Here is a 16,254-nt window from a genome sequence, read left to right on the forward strand (position 1 = left end):
TCCTTAAAAGAAGCACATAAAAAGTATAAAGTATTCGCAGACAGAAAGAGGGTGGAAGGTGATAAATTGGAGAAAGGAGATTTAGTGTGGCTAAGTACCCAAAACATCAAACTGGGGCTACCTTCGAAAAAATTGGGCCCTAAATATATTGGACCATTTAGAATACAGGGTGTTATCAACGAGGTGACTTTCCAGTTGACATTGCCAAAAAGTTTAGGGAAAATACACCCTGTATTCCATCGTAGCTTACTGAAAAAATATATGGGTACTTTGGACAAAATGGACACATAGAATTATTGTTTTGTTTCAGGCTTGTGATGAAAGAAGAACCGAAGAGGAGGACGAAGAAAAGGAGGGCACCATGTCATGGAACCCAGTTACAGGGCTTTGGTAATTCAGCCCTGCAACTGGGAGTCATAACATAAACAATCCCAGGAGCACCTGGCAGAAGAAGATAGAATATGCCTGGGAACTTGGGGCCGAAAGTATAAACAATTATAATTGGTCTAGTGTGTGAAAATAGTAAAGTAGTAATGTGATATTGTGGGGTGGGACTTGATGATGATATTTACGTGTGGTGTTACGTAGCATCAAAAGTTATAAAAATAGTTGTATGTAAACATTGGGTCATTCCTGACTTTTCCAAAGTCATGTGTTCTTCAATAAAGATTGGATTTGAGAGCAGCCATCTCTGATCTGCGTTCAGACTGATCCTTTGAAGTGAGCAGGACATATATATATATATATATGGATGTGCATGTGGGTCTGGGTGTGTGTATGTGTGTGGCTGGAATTCTACATTCAAAATATCCCTTTTCCAACTTCCAAATTATTTTTGTCTAAATTAACAATCACAGCCAGCTAACAACTCCAAACAAAGGATTCCCCCCAGGCAGGAAGCAGCCAGGCAGGTTATTATATATGTATATATATATATATATATATGGATGTGCATGTGGGTCTGGGTGTGTGTATGTGTGTGGCTGGAATTCTACATTCAAAATATCCCTTTTCCAACTTCCAAATTATTTTTGTCTAAATTAACAATCACAGCCAGCTAACAACTCCAAACAAAGGATTCCCCCCAGGCAGGAAGCAGCCAGGCAGGTTATATATGCGTGTGGGTCTGTGTATGTGTATGTATGTGGCTGGAATTCCACATTCAAAATATCCCTTTTCCAATTTCAATATTATATTTATCTAAATTAACATTCACAGCCAGCTAACAACTCCAAAGAAAGGATTCCCCCCAGGCAGGAAGCAGCCAGGCAGGTTATTATATATGTATATATATATATGGATGTGCATGTGGGTCTGGGTGTGTGTATGTGTGTGGCTGGAATTCTACATTCAAAATGTCCCTTTTCCAACTTCCAAATTATTTTTGTCTACATTACCAATCACAGCCACCTAACAACTCCAAACAAAGGATTCCCCCCCAGGCAGGAAGCAGCCAGGCAGGTTATTATATATACAGTAGAGTCTCACTAATCCAAGCCTCACTTATCCAAGCCTGTGGATAATCCAAGCCATTTTTGAAGTCAATGTTTTCAATATATCAAGATATTTTGGTGCTAAATTCATAAATACAGTGATTACAACGTAACATTACTGCGTATTGAACTACTTTTTCTGTCAAATTTGTTGTATAACATGATGTTTTGGTGCTTAATTTGTAAAATTATAACCTAATTTGATGTTTAATAGGCTTTTTCTTAATCCCTCCTTATTATCCAAGATATTCGCTTATCCAAGCTTCTGCCGGCCCGTTTAGCTTGGATAAGTGAGACTCTACTGTATATATATATATATATATATATATATATATATATATATATATGGATGTGCGTCTGGGTCTGGGTATGTGTATGTATGTAGCTGGAATTCCACATTCAAAATATCTTCTCCAACTTCCAAATTATATTTCTCTACATCTGGACTTAATGTCTGGGGAAAACCTTTACCCTTGACCTTAACTACCACCAATTCCTCAATACTTTAGTTCCCAGACCACCAGACTTCGCCACAGCAACGCGTGGCCGGGCACAGCTAGTATAAAATAAACTGATTGAATCTGCAAAGAGGACTAAAGCATTCGAGCATTTGCAAAGCCAAGAAAACATAAACTGCTTTTTAAAAAGCCAATACTTTTACTTTGGCCCGATTGCCATGAGGAAGGCATTGTGGGAGGTAGCTTCTTTTTTGGAAGGGGGTGGATAATTGACTGATTTACTCTAAGCAAATCTCTGTGCTGTGCTGTCAAAAAGTAATGACCTTTATGGATGTGTCTTGAGTGTCATCTCCAACTCAATAGGGGAAGCAATGGATGTCACGAGAGTTTGGATGGTGGCTTTCTGCCTGGAAGAAGGGGGTCAGTCTAGAAGTCCCTTGATGGTGCCTGTAATATGATTTCTGTTCCTGGGTTATAAATGTCATTTCCTATTTGGTTCTGTCATAAAAATATGGCCAAAGTTTATTACACTGTAAAAACTGTGTCTTTGCTCAAGGGACATCATCCTATAGATAGCACATTTTGCTTTGTTGAGTCTCCACCAGTTTCTGCCACAAAAACAAAGTTTCTGGAGTAGAACAACTACTTTCAAAGTAAAGACGACACAATGAAACAGGAAATAACACTTTCAAACCAGGAACAGATTTTCTTTATTATTAAAAATGTTTATTATTAAAACCTTGAAAATTTGCCAAAAATCCATGGATAAGCCAAATGTTCTGAAATGTGGTGAGCTAACCGTGATAAATGTGTTCCACCACTGTAGCAAGTTTCACCAGAATAACTCAAAAAAGAGGGAGAGAGAAGCCCCTGAAGTTTCCCCAATGCCAGTGATATTTTCCCTTTTGCGCATGCATGACCACCATTAACAAAGTACTTATGAAGATTCATAAATCTCATTAGAGTTCTGAAACTTTTACCACAAACATTCAGAAAGGACTTTAGAAACAAAGCGTCAGTGCCCCTTACTTTTGAACATAGTTTAGAACTTTTTCATGGATCGCACATGCCTAGTATATTCATACATAGTATAATGTATTATTCAATAAATATTTATTTATATAATTATTAATTGCTCTGTGTGTGAGAGTGATATATGTTTTAAGTTGAGTTTTGGTTGTTTAAATTTTCCTACTTTTTGGAATTGGAAAATTTCAATTTATTTGCAAGCTGCTTTGAGTTCCAAACAAGGAACAAGATGGAAAGAAATAGCATCGTGTTTTGAGTACTGGATTAGGACTATGGGAAACAAGGGTTTGAATCTGTACTTACCCATGGAAACCCACTGAATGACTTGGAATGGTTCACACACTCTGAGCTCCAGAAGAAGACAATGAGACCCTTGACTCAATAAATCCTCTCAATAAATCTCTATGTTAGAGCTAATGTTGGCTCACTCTAAAGTTAGAAATTTGGATCTCTCCTCATTTCATGCAGAAAGGGTCACTCTAAAGTTGGGGATTTGGATTCCTCCTTATATTGTACCAAAAATGCAGGTGGAACATGAGCAGGCAGAAACTCTTGCTGCCATTTTCTCTTTTCTGAATTCTGTCCAAGAAAGCACATCTCAGTGAAGCATCCTGGTGAACAGCAATACGAGCACTGGAGTGGTTTGAGCAGTTGTTTCGGGTCGTTGGGGAACTCCTTCAGCCACCTGTGGTGGAGGAGGCTTTGGACGACCCAGCAACTCGGTGTCACAATTTTGCACACCATTTTGCAGACAAAGTCGCTCAGATACGCCTTGAGCTCAACTCCAATTCCACCACAGTGCCAGGGGAGGTGATTGAGGCATCTGCTTGTCCAATTTTGTGGGATTCTTTTAGGCTTGTTCTTCCTGAGAACGTGGTAGAGGTCCTTGGGGCTGTGAGGGCAACCACGTCAGCTCTGGACCCTTGCCCGTCTTGGCTAATTAAATCGGCCAGGGAGGGGCTGGTTGATTGGTTTGTGTTGATCATTAATGCATCGTTGGAGCAGGGGGGTTTTCCATCTTATCTGAAAGAAGCCATGGTTCGTCCACTCCTTAAAAATTTTTCCCTTGACTCCACGGTGCTGAACAATTTCAGACCAATCTCCAACCTCCCTTTCTTGGGTAAGGTGCTGGAGCGGGTGGTTGCTCCAGGGCTTTCTAGATGACATCAACTACCTAGATCAGTCACAGTCTGGTTTCAGGCCTGGTCACAGCACCGAGACAGCCTTGGTCGCCTTGGTGGATGACCTCCGTAGAGAGCTGGACAGGGGGAGTGTGACCCTGTTGGTTCTCTTGGACATCGATCATGGTATCCTTCTGGGACGACTCTCTGGGATGGGTCTCGGGGGCACGGTTTTGTCGTGGCTCAGATCCTTCCTGGAGGGTCGATCCCAGATGGTGAAGCTGGGAGACGCCTGCTCGGACCCCTGGCCTTTGAGCTGTGGGGTCCCGCAAGGTTCTACTCTGTCTCCCATGCTCTTTAACATCTACATGAAACCGCTGGGAGAGGTCATCCGGAGTTTTGGAGTTGGGTGTCACCTCTATGCAGATGACGCACAACTCTACTACTCTTTTCCACCTAATTCCAAGGAGGCCTCTCTGGTGCTGGACGAGTGCCTGGCCGCTGTGTCTATCTGGATGAGGAGGAACAAGCTGAAGATCAATCCCGACAAGACAGAGGTCCTCCTGGTCGATCGTAAGCCTGAAGGGGGTATAGGGTGGCAACCTGTGCTGGATGGGGTTACACTCCCCCTGAAGCTACAGGTCCGCAGTTTGGGAGTCCTCTTGGATTCATCGCTTACACTCGAGGCCCAGGCGTCGGCGGTGTCTGGGAGGGCCTTCGCACAATTGAGACTCGTGCGCCAACTGCGACCGTACCTCGCGAAGGCTGATCTGGCCGGGGTGGTCCATGCCTTGGTCACCTCCAGACTGGACTACTGTAATGCGCTCTATGTGGGGCTGCCATTGAAAACGGCTCGGAAGTTCCAACTGGTCCAACGAGCGGCAGCCAGGATGTTAACTGGGGCCCCTTACACAGAGAGATCAACCCTCCTGTTCAAGGAGCTCCACTGGCTGCCATTTATTTTCCGAGCCCAAATTAAGGTGCAGGTGCTTACCTAAAAAGCCCTGAACCTCCGTGACCGCATCTCTGTCTACGAACCCACGCGTTCACTGCAGTCATCTGGAGAGGCCCTACTCGTGATCCCGGCTGCGTCACAAGCGTGGTTGGTGGGGACACGAGACAGGGCCTTCTCCGTGGTGGCCCCCCGACTCTGGAACACCCTCCCCAAGGATCTCAGACAGGCCCCTACATTGACAGTCTTCAGAAAGAACTTGAAGACCTGGCTGTTCCAATGTGCCTTCCCAGATTGTGAAAAAAGCAGGGAAGAAATTCTCTATTATTTCAAAAATAATTTGTAAGGTATCCCTGGGGATAACAGATTGAGAAACATGAATTAAAAACCCCCTCAGAACTTGTTGCACAGTCCTTTGGATCCATACTGTCATAAATAAATAACTGGGTAGTGGTTAGGAGAAGCAATTTTCATGCTTCAAAGCCGCTGATCGGAACCATCCTAGTTGTTCATTTCTCCCTTGTCCTTTGAATTGAATCACAAAGGACATGAAAATAATAATAATAATAATAATAATAGTAATAATAATAATAATAATAATAATAATAATAATAATATCTATCTCTTTCTGTGGCTTGTAGTCTTACCATGAGGGTGTCATGGGATCTTTCTATATACAGTAGAGTCTCGCTTATCCAACCTTCACTTATCCAATGTTCTGGATTATCCAAAGCAATCTTTGGATACTGATCTTTTGGATTTTATCCTGCCTCACCTGAGATAAGTGCCAGTCCACCTGATTGGTTACCCTATTACCTTCTCTTAGCTGCTTCCTGTTTTGGGGTCAGAAGGCTGGGTCAGTTTAAAAGGTTTGGCTCATTTTACACCTGGCACCTATCTCAAATCTATGCTTTATGTCATGCCAGCCTCCACAAATGTAATGCCAATAAAGCTGTGACCATTTCATGCAAATTTGGGCCAGTGCAGAAGGGTCTGTAGTTGTCTTTGGCTGGATTGTCACCTTGACGTGGTGAGGGGGCTTGCGTGTTTCAATGAACCTGTGGGCACAACTACTGGAGTCACGCACTCTCAGGAGTGGCCACAGGGGAGGATCCAGACCAAGAACAATCCGAAGACCCAAAGACCTCAACGGCGGAGCAGGCGAAGGATAACATGGTACATGTTACAACGGCTGTGAAGGCGGAAGAAGGCTGCAACAGACTGAGAAGCTACTCTTGTTGTGTTAATCACACCACTGCTGGGACATCAATCTGTGAAGACTGTGTGTTGACCAGCCGTGCACCTACCTCCACACATAAAAAAAAAAAATCATGCACAGGCGTCTTCCAAGAAATGGAGGACCATCATCCTCGAACTACGAGGGATTGCCTAAAAAAAAAAATCCCAGAAGCTCATTGAGTGTTCTCCAACCTGGGAATCTCATCTTCTAGCATTATCTCTACATATCTGTTGAAATTGTTCTTTTTTGGTTCTGTTTTGGGCTTGGCCTCATGTTAGCCGCTGCGAGTCCCTTCGGGGAGATGGTGGTGGGATAGAAAAATAAATTATTATTATTATTATTATTATTATTATTATTATTATGACACAGCAAACAAGATAGATATGCTGGATTTCATATCACAAAATCACAAGTCGAACACTTCCCAAGTGTCTAGGACTGTGTGATGTATTTTCAGATGATGCATGCAGATCCCAGCAGGGTGGCCTTTTGCAGTTGGCAGATCGTAATTTTGTCAATGTCTATTGTTTCCAAATGCCGGCTGAGATCTTTTGGCACGGCACCCAGTGTGCCGATCACCACCGGGACCACCTGCACTGGTTTCTGCCAGAGTCTTTAAAGTTCAATCTTGAGGTCCTGATAGCGGCTGAGTTTTTCCTGTTGTTTTTCGTCAATGCGACTGTCACCTGGGATGGCAACATCAATGATCCATTATTATTATTATTATTAAATAAGAATAATAAATTATTATTATTATCTCTTGCTTCATTTTGGATTGTCTCATCAAAGGGTTTCTGTGGCAAATGATCTTCAAAAGTATTCATTATACCTCCCTTTGCTCAGTAGTAAAAAGCATTACCTATGGTGCCTCTTTCATTGTCCCTGATAGATCTTCTTGCTGCCCAGTGGCTGTTTGGTACATTTCGTCTGCTCCTCAGCAAAGGTCTGTCTGACATGGGAGACCCTCCCAGTAGCACTGCTGCCATCATCATTGCCTTTTCCCTAACAGAAGCATGCAATACCACCACCATGGAAAGGTATGGACATTGGTGGGCACAATAAATCTATCATATTTAAAGTGCTATGACACTTTTAGAGGAGTTTTCTGCAAGCAACGTATCTCACAAATATGCTCCTTCTCTGGAATTTATTCTCCACTAACTGTGTTTAGTATGACAGCTTTCCTTGGAAGAAACAGTGCTGGGATGGAGGAGACGTATGGAATTGGTTATGTAGAATTGCAAAACCATCCCACTCTTATTTGGCATCTGAAAACAACAATTTGTTAACCTCCCCCCCTTTTCAACTGTTAATGCTTATGACCAAATATTTGAACTTATTTTTGAATTGCCAAGTGCTGTTACAGTAAAGGTAATAAAGCAGAAATTATACAACTGTGCGCCAGCCTTTGCCCACAAGATGAATGCCTCAAACATCCCCTGCCCAAAAGCAATAGAATCCTAAACGACATAACAGATATATATGTATTGAAAAACCACCCTTATAATAACATTATTATTAAAGGAAAGGGTTCCTTATGAATCTACCCAAACAGTTTAAGCCCCCATTGCCTTCCCTTATCTGCCATCTTTTTCTCAATTACATTTAATTTCAATAAACTGTACAATAACTCCTGTGGATGTTGCTGCTTCCCCAAGGCTTGTAATTTTATACCTGCTTGTTAGTTTAATTTTTAAAATTATATCCTGCAAACTTTTAATACCATTTGGCAAAATGAGCTTTTTTGGATTGTGCCACTTTTATTGTTAGCACCCTTAAGCCATCTATATATATAAAAGAGTGACGGCATCACGGCAATTCACAAAACAACAAAAGTACAGGCCCCCCAACCTCAAAATTTGACAACACAACCCATCATCCACGCCTCAAGGTTGATACAACAAAAAGAAAAGAAAAATAAAGTCCTAATTAGAGGGAGAGCAATAATTTTTTTTTATCCAATTGCTGCCAGTTTAGAGGGCTAATCTCTGCCCACTTGGTTGCCTAGCAACCAGCCAAGGGACAGCCAGGTTTCAGTTAGGGGACAGGCAGATTTAGGCCTCACTTAGACTTCTTCCACAGATTATCTAATTTGCACTGGATTATATGGCAGTGTAGACTCAAGGCCCTTCCACACAGCTATATAACCCATTTATGATCTTATATTATCTGCTTTGCACTGGATTATCTTGATTCCGCACTGCCATATAATCCACTTCAGTGTGCATTTTATACAGCTGTGAAGAAGGGGCCTCATATAATCCAGTTCTAAGCAGATAATTTAAGATTATCAATATACAGTAGAGTCTCACTTATCCAACGTAAACAGGCCGGCAGGATAAGTGAATATGTTGGATAATAAGAAGGGATTCAGGAAAAGCCAATTAAACATCAAATTAGGTAATCGTTATACAAATTAAGCACCAAAACATCCTATTATACAACAAATTTGACAGAAAAAGTAGTTCCATGCACAGTAATGCTATGTAGTATTTACAGTAGAGTCTCACTTATCCAACACTCGCTTATCCAACGTTCTGGATTATCCAACGCATTTTTGTAGTCAATGCTTTCAATATATCATGATATTTTGGTGCTAAATTCATAAATACAGTAATTTCTACATAGAATTACTGTGTATTGAACTACTTTTTCTTCCAAATTTGTTGTCTAACATGATGTTTTGGTCCTTAATTTGTGAAATCATAACTTAATTTGATGTTTAATAGGGTTATCCTTAATCCCTCCTTATTATCCAACATATTCGCTTATCCAACATTCTGCCGGCCCGTTTATGTTGGATAAGTGAGACTCTACTGTATTGTATTTACAAATTTACCACTAAAATATCACAATGAATTTAAAACACTGACTACAAAAACATTGATTATGAAAAGGCAGACTGCGTTGGATAATCCAGAACATTGTATAAGCAAATGTTGGATAAGTGAGATTCTTCTTTAATATGAAATAATTACTGGGATAGAATAATTCAGAACAATATAATCTCTAAAACCAGGACAGTAAATAAACAGGGGAATTCCAGACAGGAAACAATCAGGGCCAGCTAACACCTCCCCACAAAAAATTCACTCAGGGAGGAAACAGCCAGGCGTTAAAGCTGCAAGGCCATTACATCCTAATCATTTTTCCTAATTGCAGCATTCATACTTGCCTCCAACAAACAAAAAAAACCAATCAGAAATATTATATATTCACAACCTTTAGGAAATAATATCCCCTGATGGTGCAGCGTGTTAAAGCGCTGAGCTGCTGAACTTCTGGACTGAAAGGACGCAGGTTTGAATTGGGGGCCAGAGTGAGCCTTTACTGTTAGCCCCAGCTTCTGCCAACCCAGAAGTTCAAAAACATGCAAATGTGAGTGCATCAATAGGTACTGCTCCGGCAGGAAGGTAACGCCGCTCCATGTAGTCATCCCACATGACCTTGGAGGAGTCTACGGACAACGCCGGCTCTTCGGCTTAGAAATGGAGATGAGCACCAACCTCCAGAGTCAGACACGACTGGACTTAACGTCAGGGGAAAACCTTTACCCTTGACCTTAACTACCACCAATTCCTCAATACTTTATTTCCCAGACCACCAGACTTCGCCACAGCAACGCGTGGCCGGGCACAGCTAGTATAGTAATAAAAAAGTATTATAAATCCATATTATAATAATAAAGTGTTATAAATCTCCAATTACAGTATTTAACATTTTCTGATTAATGATATGAAAAGCCAGGTTGCTTTAGGGAGGAAAGAAATGTCTGGATGGAGGATCATTTTATTGCGATTGAAGATTTGTGGGATCTACCCTAAGGGCATACAATCCACGTACCCTCCTACCCAATGTAATGGCCAACAAAAAAAAATTGAGCCCCCGGTGGCGTAGTGGGTTAAAGCCTTGTGGCTTGGGTTGGGTTGCAGACCTGAAGGATGCCAGGTTCAAATCCAACCTGGGGAGAGCATGGATGAGCTCCCTCTATCAGCTCCAGCTCCATGCGGGGACATGAGAGAAGCCTTCCACAAGGATGGTAAAATCATCAAAACATCCGGGCATCCCCTGGGCAACGTCCTTGCAGACAGTCAATTCTCTCACACCAGAAACAGCTTGCAGTTTCTCAAGTCGCTCCTGACACACACACAAACAAGAAACAGAAAAAAAACATTTCCAAGAGAGCATTAAGAGGTCAAAGGTGGCCATGTGCTCAAGTTGGGACAAGACCAATTTGAGACTCCAACCTGAGACAGGAAAGGGAGAAGACAAGTGGCTGAAGGGTTTTATATCCATGAAGGAAGACTTATACTAATGGGTCTGTAAAACAAGAGTGTCTACTTAACCTGAGGAAAACATGTAAGATATAGTTGGAAGGTCATATTTCAGAGATGTTAAGGAGAGATCCTTGTTGGAGAGTGATATCAAGAAGTCAAGAACTTGGGAGGTTGCGACCAAATGGGGAACAAAATTGTGATGGCTGGTGAAGTGGATAAACATCCAGCACTTATAAATGTATTAACATCAGGTGGAGGGTTTGTGAGTAGCCTTCATGATTCAACCCACTAGTTCAGACAATCTGGCTAAGGTGTTATTAAGGTTTTGGAGAGTTTCAACATCAGGATGCTGAACTCACCCAATGTAACATCAGCAAATCTAGTTTATATTGGAGTCCTCAGCACTGACATCTTGTGTGTAAAAGGAAAGTGGTGATGCTTTAGTTGTAAATGTTGCCACTCAGCTGATAGAAATCGTTTAAAGCTAAACCACTTTTGTAGAATTGAAAAGGGCAAAATCAACACAAAGTAGGTGGCTTGCTGTGAGTTTTCCAGGCTGTATGGCCATGTTCCATGTTCTGGAACATGGCCATACAGCCCGGAAAACTCACAGCAACCTGACTCCAAAGGGTGTATTATGATATAAGTTCTTTTAAGGCAGAGCTGGGCTCTGATAGAATCCAAAACATAATTATTAGTAGCATGTCATAAGTATTATGTACTTTTATTTTATGTATGGATTATGTCTCTTGTATAATAATAATAATAATAATAATAATAATAATAATAATAATAATAATAATACTTTATTTATACCCCGCCACCATCTCCCCAACAGGGACTCGGGGCGGCTTACATGGGGTACATTATATTATCATGTTTTGCTTGATAAAACATGGGGACCACCTTGACTGGCTTGTGCCAGTCTTTGCAATTTGATCTTTAAATCCTTATATTATGTCAGCTTTTCCAGTTGTTTCGTCTCAATCCTGCTGTCACCTGGGATTGCAACATCGACAATCCATACTTTGTTTTTTAACACGATCATGAGGTCAGGAGTATTGTGCTCCAGAACCCTGTCTGTCTGAATTCGAAAGTCCCAGAGTAGCTTGACATGTTCATTCTCTGTAACTTTTTCTGGCTTGTGATCCCACCAGTTCTTTGTCACAGATAGATGGTATTTGTGGCACAAGTTCCAATGAATCATATGAGCAATGGTGTTATGCCTCTGCTTGTTGTTGTTGTTGTTGTTGTTGTTGTTGTTGTTGTTATTGGACTATTTTGTTTTTCAAAAATATTTCTGAGAATTACTCTTGTGGAATGCTCTTGCTTGGCAGTGGATCAAAACTGGATATTGCTGGTGGGACATGGAGTGGATCTGACATAGCTTTCTGTAGGTAAATGTTTTTGTTTTTCCGTGTATATTTCTTTTTAACCTCACTCATTCACTTTTGGTCAGTGAGTGGGTTCCTGCAGCTCTTCTGTGCTTTCTCAGACTCAAAATAGAAATTCCCAAATTTAAAACATAACATCCAATCCAATGTCCAGCATCAACAGAAACAAGTCTGTAAAGTCTGGATTCCAAGAAGAGCAAACTCTGCATTTCTCATGAAGACAGTTGTATATGCCTTGTGGCCTGATGTGATGAGTTTTAAGTTTGCAAGAAGCCTCTTTTCAGGAGGGGTGTTTTAACAGACAACCCCCACCAAGTGGTTTGAAGGTCTGTGTTAAGTCTGGACATTATAGAAGTTTGTGATCCAATCTCCCCACCCTCCAGATTTCTATAAGTGAGGCAAAGGAAAAGGTTTACTACCTAGAGAGATTCAACGAAAACCACTCACCTGACTATAAGATTTTTTTAGCTTTTTAAAAAAATCTGCTCTATGCAAATTTGTTCTCTCATAGGGTCATGCCAGCTTCAGTTTTGTCTCGCAAAGCTTTAATTTCACAGTCTCCCAAAAGAAGAGTTGGGGGGGGGGGGGGGGAGGAAAGCAAAAGAAAAGAATCCACACAACATCTAGCAAAGAATCACCAGGAACTTTCTCTCACTCTTGGGAATCTCCCTAGCAACCACAAGCTGAGCATACTGTAATTCAATTTATGTCTTGAAGCTTTTTAAAAGTCTGTCACAGTCAAGTTGCCCTGGGAAACTATTTGAAGTGCCTAAACCTTTGACCAGAAGGGTGGGATGGGGTGCGGGGCGGGAGCATTAATATAAATCAAGTAGGTATGTTTGGGTTGTTTTTATGTTTAGGGCATGGTCCATTTAACATTCAGTCCATGGTCGCAAACTCTATTCTGCTTGAGAAAATCTCCATGCATTTGTCATACTGTCTGTGTTTAAACTGTGCTGGTAGCCCCCTCCCTTCAACCCATAGCAAAAAAAGCAGAGCTGGAGTATGGGGGAGGAATATCCCCATTCATCTAGAACTGCTTTATGTAGAAATGCAATGACATGGCCTCAGGATGATTAGAAGACAGAGTGTCATGGGAAAGATAAGCAGGAATGACCTGGCAGGTTTAGGAATGTCTCAATCCAGGACTTAAGTGGATTTACAAAGGGGTAAAAGCCCAGCAGAGAAACACAAATGATAATGAACTGCTTGGTGTGTTTAAATAGCAATCCACAAATAGTTTAGTCCTGAGGAGACAGTCACATTGCTTCAGTCAAATCAAGCTTTATAGGCTTGTAATTTGGAGGAGTATTTGCTTATACTTTCTGTGTGAACACCTTGGAGGGAAATATTTCAATAGGCAAATGCTATTTCAAAATGAACTGTGCAGTTCAACAAATGGTGACCAAGTATTTTGCAGTTCCTTCTTCTTTCTCGCCCATTGTTTTCCTTCAGTATGCCTGGAGAAAAGAGAAATTAGATACCAATATGGAATGGCTTGTCTCTGTTGTCGAGATGCTGCCAGAGCTTGGAAAAGTTAGTGTTTGGACTACAGTTCAAACATTCCTTAACCAGCATGACTACTGGTCCTTCTGAAAGATTTGAGAAATTGAAACTCACAAAATTAACATTCCCAAGATGTAGTCTCAGCCATGTTAAAACAGCAGTCACATGGCATTACATTAGCATCATAGATTAAAGTAAGGAAGAGGTGGTGATCCCACTGAAGATAAGACAAGGTGAGGTGAGGCAAAGCTAAAACAAGGTAAGCTAAACTAAGAAGAAGAAGAAGAAGAATAATAATAATAATAATAATAATAATAATAGTAATAATAATAATAATATTTATTATTATTTTAAAAATTAATTTAAAAATAAATAATAAATTTTATAAATAAATAATAATAATAAATCCTTGCAGCCCAGGAGCAAGCCTTCAGAACAAATGCAATTAAGGCCAAGATCGAAAAATCAGCTTATGACCCAAAATGCAGACTGTGCAAGGAAACCGACGAAACCATTGATCATATCCTCAGCTGCTGTAAGAAAATTGCACAGACTACAATCAGAGGCACAACTATGTGGCCCAAATGATTCATTGGAACTTATGCCTCAAGTACCATCTCCCAGCAGCAAAGAACTGGTGGGATCACAAACCTGCAAAAGTATTGAAAAATGAGCATGCAAAGATACTGTGGGACTTCCGAATCCAGACTGACAAAGTTCTGGAACACAACACACCAGACATCACAGTTGTGGAAAAGAAAAAGGTTTGGATCATTGATGTCACCATCCCAGTGACAGTCGCATTGACGAAAAACAACAGGAAAAACTCAGCCGCTATCAGGACCTCAAGATTGAACTTTAAAGACTCTGGCAGAAACCAGTGCAGGTGGTCCCGGTGGTGATCGGCACACTGGGTGCCGTGCCAAAAGATCTCAGCCAGCATTTGGAAACAATAGACATTGACAAAATCACGATCTGCCAACTGCAAAAGGCCACCCTACTGGGATCTGCACGCATCATCCGAAAATACATCACACAGTCCTAGACACTTGGGAAGTGATCGACTTGTGATTTTGTGATACGAAATCCAGCATATCTATCTTGCTTGCTGTGTCATAATAAAATAATAATAATAATAAATTTTATTTATTACCCACCTTTCCTTATGGCTTTTTTCGTGTCAGGAGCAACCTGAGTCGCATCTGGAGTGAGAGAATTGGCCATCTGCAAGGACGTGGCCCAGGGGACACCTGGATTTTTTTTTATGTTTTTACCATCCTTGTGGGAGGCTTCTCTCATGTCCCCGCATGGAGCTGGAGCTAATAGAGGGAGCTCATCTGCACTCTCCCCGGGTGGGATTCGAACCTGGCAGCTTTCAGGTCAGCAACCCAACCTTCCTTATGGCTCGAGGCAAGACACAACCTAATTAAAATACATAATAATACTTAAAAACATACCATAATAGTGTTGTCGAGCCATGGCACCCCCGCCCCTAAAGTTTTATAGTTCATCAAGAGACTTCAAGCAAATAATATTTTTTTCTTTTTTATTAAAACCTTTTCCATAGACCTGGAGTTGCAAAATGTCAAAGCACTAGAGGTTCCAGAATGGATCTAGCAGCAACTGTACCCTACAAACTATCATCTTTAATAAAATGTATCAATTTGATGATTTCTGTATAACTTGTATCTTTTATGTACTGTGTCAATCCCTAAAAGTATAAAGTGCCTAAACTGTATCAAATGCATGTATCAAAATACCTTTTGAAGGCCGGGCTGTGGCGCAGGCTGGTAAACAGCTGCTGCAATAAATCACTCTGACCATGAGGTCATGAGTTCGAGGCCAACCCGTGGCGGGGTGAGCACCCGTCAATTAAAAATAAAATATAGCCCCTGCTGTTGCTGACCTAGCAACCCGAAAGATAGTTGCATCTATCAAGTAGGAAATAAGGTACCACTTATAAAGGTGGGGAGGCAAGTTTAACTAATTTACAACGCTGGAATGAGGAAGTGCCGTCAGAGTGGATGATGAAGCAGCTGCTCCCCCCTGTGGCCAGAATCGAACATCCCCTCAGGAGAAGGTTAAATTGCCTCTGCGTCTGTCTGTCTGTCGTCTCTGTTTCAGTTCAATGTGTTTATGGGCATTGAATGTTTGCCTTATATGTACATAATGTGATCCGCCCTGAGTCCCCTTCGGGGTGAGAAGGGCGGAATATAAATACTGTAAATAAATAAATAAGTAAAAATAAGGCAGCCACCTCTCCATGCCCCCAATTTACATAACCCCTTGGGAAAGAGATGATGGTCAGGATCCCTCCAGCTATTTCCCAAGCCAAGTAGCTATCAGAGTCTTTGTATGTGTATGTAGATAGATGGATCCTCTTTGTCAACAACATAAGCTCAGGGTGTTTGTCCATTTAACTTGAGGCTGAGAATCTGCTGCTCCCATTAAATAAGAAGCTTAGTAGGTGCAAATTCATTAATTTTCTTTGTGGCAGCCAAGCCTTTGATTATCTCACATGGAACCGGACAGTTGAGTTAATCAGAGACTCTTCAGCATATCCAAACCATTATTTCCTCATGAACTCTGCCTTTCCCAGGGGCGCCTCTGCAACGGATTGGTTTTTTGAACTGACCAACCACCAATTGCCATTCTTTCTGCCATGGGAATCTCCTCCTGCAGCCCTACCGTCAAGGAAATGCCCAGGCAATCCTGGCACAGATCCTAGCCTGCCTCATTTTCAGCCAATCAGAGGAAGAAGCAGGAATTCTGAATAGCCATCAG

The 16,254-nt window shown here is 41.4% G+C and overlaps 1 protein-coding gene and 1 long non-coding RNA gene across 3 annotated transcripts in view; one reads left to right on the top strand and one right to left on the bottom strand.

The window, feature by feature from the left end:
* LOC134294761 (uncharacterized) overlaps window positions 1-16,254 on the bottom strand; it is a 428,900-nt gene that overhangs the window by 253,398 nt on the left and 159,248 nt on the right. The gene's annotated exons all lie outside the window — the stretch shown is intronic.
* The window catches only part of LOC134294738 (Fanconi anemia group A protein-like), a 35,475-nt gene that overhangs the window by 16,733 nt on the left and 2,488 nt on the right, over window positions 1-16,254 (top strand). Inside the window, exon 10 of one of the 2 annotated variants that reach the window (XR_010001444.1) lies at window positions 311-3,083. The exons of the other annotated variant lie outside the window; for it this stretch is intronic. The gene's annotated coding sequence lies outside the window, so the exon portion shown is untranslated. Of the gene's footprint in view, window positions 1-310; window positions 3,084-16,254 lie in introns of those variants that run through there. 2 annotated transcript variants of the gene reach the window in all.

This window comes from Anolis carolinensis, unplaced genomic scaffold (genome assembly GCF_035594765.1).
Source record: "Anolis carolinensis isolate JA03-04 unplaced genomic scaffold, rAnoCar3.1.pri scaffold_19, whole genome shotgun sequence".
In the NCBI taxonomy this organism is placed as follows: domain Eukaryota; kingdom Metazoa; phylum Chordata; class Lepidosauria; order Squamata; family Dactyloidae; genus Anolis; species Anolis carolinensis.